Source organism: Coregonus lavaretus (genome assembly GCF_964263955.1).
Source record: "Coregonus lavaretus genome assembly, chromosome: 38".
Taxonomy (NCBI): Eukaryota; Metazoa; Chordata; class Actinopteri; order Salmoniformes; family Salmonidae; genus Coregonus; species Coregonus lavaretus.
Genome location: NC_140025.1, coordinates 8,727,080 through 8,732,011, shown reverse-complemented (window position 1 = coordinate 8,732,011; position 4,932 = coordinate 8,727,080). Strand labels below are relative to the sequence as shown.

At 52.3% G+C, this 4,932-nt stretch overlaps 2 long non-coding RNA genes across 2 annotated transcripts; both read right to left on the bottom strand.

Annotated features, from left to right (window-relative positions):
- Positions 1-277: 277 nt before the first annotated feature.
- Positions 278-757, bottom strand: LOC311112005. Its single transcript, XR_014610815.1, has 2 exons — positions 571-757; positions 278-475 (listed from the first exon to the last, which is right to left on the bottom strand). It is a non-coding gene; the product is annotated as an uncharacterized lncRNA (long non-coding RNA).
- Positions 758-3,969: 3,212 nt separating this feature from the next.
- LOC311112287 lies at positions 3,970-4,449 on the bottom strand. The gene is made up of 2 exons (XR_014610856.1): positions 4,263-4,449; positions 3,970-4,167 (listed from the first exon to the last, which is right to left on the bottom strand). It is a non-coding gene; the product is annotated as an uncharacterized lncRNA (long non-coding RNA).
- Between the last annotated feature and the right edge of the window lie 483 nt (positions 4,450-4,932).

The following is a 4,932-nucleotide window of genomic DNA, read 5'->3' as shown; positions in this document are numbered from 1 at the left end:
CCAGAACGACTTATAGTTAGTTAGTGCATTCAACTTAAGGTAGCTAGGTGAGACAACCACATAATCCTGATATGAGCGTCTATGATAGAACGGTTGTTTATTTTTTATGACCAGACAACCATAAGAACTGAGGACATAAATTCACTGAAACAGACAGACACGATACAACACATTTAGACAAGAACAGTTATAAGCATTGCCATGGTGTAGCCTAATACAAAAATATTAGGTTGGGTGGGGGACTCAGGTGCAGAGACGGACACACGGACAAAGAGAGTGAATTAGGATGTAGTTTATTCAACGTGTTTTGGCAGAGAGAAGCAGTTCTGGGTGGAGTAGCTTCAGGCCGGGGTAGGAGCTGAGTGGGGTAGAGAGCCAGTAGTCCTGAGAGCTGGATGACGAGGATATCAGGCAACAGAGGAGCAGGTTGCGGCGTGGGAATGGCAGGCAGGCAGGCAGCAGGAACAGACGGGATCTGGTCGAAGGAGAGACAGGTTACCAACGTGGCAGGAACAACAATAATACTGAGAGAGTACAACTAAACTGAGAGTGCTGTACGGGCCAAGTTACCACAGGTAGTGTAGGAACGAACTGGCGCTGGAGAGGTGTCCAGCCCGGGTAGATAACTGCTGCTTGATTGGTGACAATGAGCTGCAGCTTGATGTAACTGATCTTGTGAGAGAATGGCCACGCCCCCTGACCTAGATCCTCTGACTGGGCTGCACAGCAGGGGGAGACAGACACAAACAACACACACAGGGGAAAAAAGGGCAAGGAAAACCAGCAGGAACAGAACCAACAGTGCCGGACCGTAACAGTACCCCCCCCTCAACGGGCGCCACCCGGCGACCCACCCGGCTTGTCAGGGTGGTCCCTATGGAAGTCAGCCACTAGCTGCGGATCCAGTATAAATCGTCGGGGAATCCAGGACCTCTCCTCGGGACCGTATCCCTCCCAGTCCACCAGGTACTGAAGCCCTCTACCACGCCTCCGGACGTCCAGCAGTCTCCGCACCGTGTAGGCTGGATGGTCGTCAATAATGCGCGGTGGCGGAGGGGGATCCACAGGCGGACACAAAGGGCTGGAGGAGACCAGCTTCAGCTGGGACACGTGAAATGTAGGATGGACTCTCATGGCCTGGGGAAGCTTCAACCGAACAGCCGAAGGGTTGATGATGGATTCGATCTCGAAAGGACCCAAATACCGGGGCGACAGCTTACGGGAGTCAGTGCGCAGGGGGATGTTGCTGGAGGAGAGCCAGACTCGCTGACCAGGCTGGAACTGTGGAGCGACTACCCTGTGCCTGTCCGCCACCCTCTTATTACGCTCTGCTGTCCGTAGAAGGGCCTCACGGGTGTCCACCCACACCTTGCGGCAGCGACGAAGGTTATCCTGAACTGACGGGACGGCTAACTCCCTTTCCTGAGACGGGAACAATGGCGGTTGGTACCCCAAAGCCGCCTCAAATGGTGAGAGGCCGGTGGCAGATGAGGTGAGGGAATTGTGGGCATATTCGACCCACGGGAGATGTTTGGCCCAGGTGGACAGGTTCTGGGATGTCACACAGCGTAGAGCAGCCTCCAGGTCCTGATTGGTCCTCTCAGTTTGGCCATTGGACTGGGGATGGAAACCTGATGAGAGACTGACAGAGGCACCCAGAGCCGAACAAAACTCCTTCCATACCCGAGAAATGAACTGTGGACCTCTATCGGACACTATGTCCACAGGTATTCCATGGGGACGGAATACATGTAGGACAAAGAGGTCGGCTGTCTCACTGGCAGATGGTAATTTTGGTAATGCAACAAAATGGGCAGATTTAGAGAATCTGTCCACGATGGTGAGTATGGTGTCATTACCCTCAGACATAGGAAGTCCAGTGACGAAGTCCAAGCCCACGTGAGACCAAGGACGACTCGGGACTGGGAGAGGCCGCAGCAGGCCCGAAGGAGCCCTGTGGGAAGCCTTATTTTGGGCACAGATGGAACAGGCCGCCACGTACCCCCGGACGTCAGCCTCGGCGGATGGCCACCAAAAGTGCCTCTTCAGTAGCGATAGTGTACGTTTCATACCAGGGTGGCAGGAGAAGCGTGAGGTGTGGATCCAGTTGAGCACTTGCGGCCGCACGGCTGCGGGAACATAGAGAAGGTCGGGGGGGCCATCGGCCGGTCCAGGTTCCAACTCTTGTGCCGATCGGACGAGGGACTCGATTTCCCAATGAACAGCCGCCACCAAACAGGAAGCGGGCAGAACAGATTCAGGATTGCTGGAGTCTTCATTGTCTGTAAACTGGCGAGAGAGAGCATCAGGCTTGACATTACGTGTGCCAGGACGATATGTTAAAATAAACTTGAACCTGCTGAAGAACAGAGCCCATCTGGCCTGACGGGAGTTCAGCCTCTTGGACGACTGGATGTAAGCCAGGTTCTTGTGGTCTGTCCAGACTATGAAGGGTTGCTCTGCTCCGTCTAGCCAGTGCCTCCATTCCTCCAACGCCAACTTGACAGCAAGCAACTCCCGGTTACCCACGTCGTAGTTCTTCTCAGCAGGGGTCAATCTCCTGGAGAAAAAAGCCACAGGATGGAGCTTCTGGTCCGTGGGGGAACGTTGTGACAGGACAGCCCCCACCCCCGAATCAGAGGCGTCCACTTCCACAATAAACTGCAAACTAGTGTCTGGATGAATAAGAACAGGTGAGGTGGTGAACAGTTCCTTCAATGTACTCACGGCTGACTCGGCCTCAGGCGTCCACAGGAATGGCACCTTAGGGGAGGTGAGCTTGGTCAGGGGGGCAACCACTCGGCTGAAACCCCTGATGAAGCGGCGGTAGAAGTTGGCGAAGCCCAGGAAGCGTTGTAGCTGCTTCCGAGACGTGGGTGTGGGCCACTCCACAACCGCTCTGATCTTGTCAGGGTCTGGTGACACTTGTCCCCGCTCGATAATAAAGCCCAAAAAGGGGACGGACTGCCGGTGGAACTCACATTTTTCTGCTTTCACATACAGTTTGTTTTCCATGAGGCGTTGGAGAACCAGACGGACGTGGGAGACGTGTTCATCCTGTGACTTAGAGAATATAAGAATGTCATCCAAATAGACAAACACAAAACGGTGTAGAAAATCCCTCAACACATCGTTAACCATGGCCTGAAACACTGCTGGGGCGTTAGTGAGACCGAATGGCATGACTAGGTATTCAAAGTGTCCGAGAGGGGTATTGAACCCAGTCTTCCATTCGTCTCCCTGCCTGATCCTAACGAGGTGGTAAGCGTTCCGTAGATCGAGTTTGGTAAACACAGTGGCACCATGAAGGGAGTCAAATGCTGAGTTGATGAGAGGCAGGGGGTATGTATTTCTGACTGTGATGTTATTTAGTCCTCTGTAGTCAATGCAGGGGCGTAATGTTTTGTCCTTCTTCTCTACAAAAAAGAACCCAGCACCAACAGCGGACGATGAGGGACGAATGATGCCAGAGGTTAGGGAGTCGCCTATGTAGGTTTCCATAGCTTCTCTCTCAGGACGGGACAGATTGAAAAGCCGACTGGACGGCAAAGGGGCTCCAGGAAGTAACTCAATAGCGCAATCGTATGGCCTATGAGGTGGTAATGAAAGTGCCTTGGACTTACTGAATACCTCGGCCAGGTCCAGGTACTCCTCAGGGACTGAAGAGAGGTCTGGAGTTTTGACAGGGGAATCAGGGGAGCCGACCGAGGGCGGAATAGCCGACCCAAGGCAAACAGAATGGCAGTGAGTGCTCCAACTGTGTATTTTGTGGTTTTGCCAATCAATATGGGGGTTGTGAAGGCTAAGCCAGGGGAAACCGAGGATAAGGGGGGAGGCCGAGGAGGAGACTACTTTAAACTGGATGGTTTCTTTGTGATTGCCGGACAGCATGAGAGAAACGGGGCCAGTTCGTTCTATTAGGTTGGGTGGGGGACTCAGGTGCAGAGACGGACACACGGACAAAGAGAGTGAATTAGGATGTAGTTTATTCAACGTGTTTTGGCAGAGAGAAGCAGTTCTGGGTGGAGTAGCTTCAGGCCGGGGTAGGAGCTGAGTGGGGTAGAGAGCCAGTAGTCCTGAGAGCTGGATGACGAGGATATCAGGCAACAGAGGAGCAGGTTGCGGCGTGGGAATGGCAGGCAGGCAGGCAGCAGGAACAGACGGGATCTGGTCGAAGGAGAGACAGGTTACCAACGTGGCAGGAACAACAATAATACTGAGAGAGTACAACTAAACTGAGAGTGCTGTACGGGCCAAGTTACCACAGGTAGTGTAGGAACGAACTGGCGCTGGAGAGGTGTCCAGCCCGGGTAGATAACTGCTGCTTGATTGGTGACAATGAGCTGCAGCTTGATGTAACTGATCTTGTGAGAGAATGGCCACGCCCCCTGACCTAGATCCTCTGACTGGGCTGCACAGCAGGGGGAGACAGACACAAACAACACACACAGGGGAAAAAAGGGCAAGGAAAACCAGCAGGAACAGAACCAACAGTGCCGGACCGTAACAAAAAAGAAATAAGGACAAAACATTGTTAGCTTACATTCCATGGCATATGGAACATTTTGCACTTACAATAACTTATATTTGCTTTAATTAATATTGTTAAACAGAACTCTTGTCGACTTTGTCAAAGTTGGTCTTGTTACCTCCTCAATCAGTCTTGGCATTTTCCTCATCTTGAACCAAATCCTCTTCATCTTCTTCTCCTGATCCTTCTGGATCTGCAAAACCAGAGCCAACCTGGCTCCCAGCTCCATCACGTAGTCTGTCTAGATCGCCCTTTCCTCCAACCGACACTCACCCCTCCTCTGTGTCAGCGTTGAACCCTCCATGTCTTCCTCTTAGCTAACAATAACTCTGGAAAATACACAACGTTGTAGTAAGTGGGTGTTGCTAACCAAATAATAATGCATCTCTTTACAATGTGCA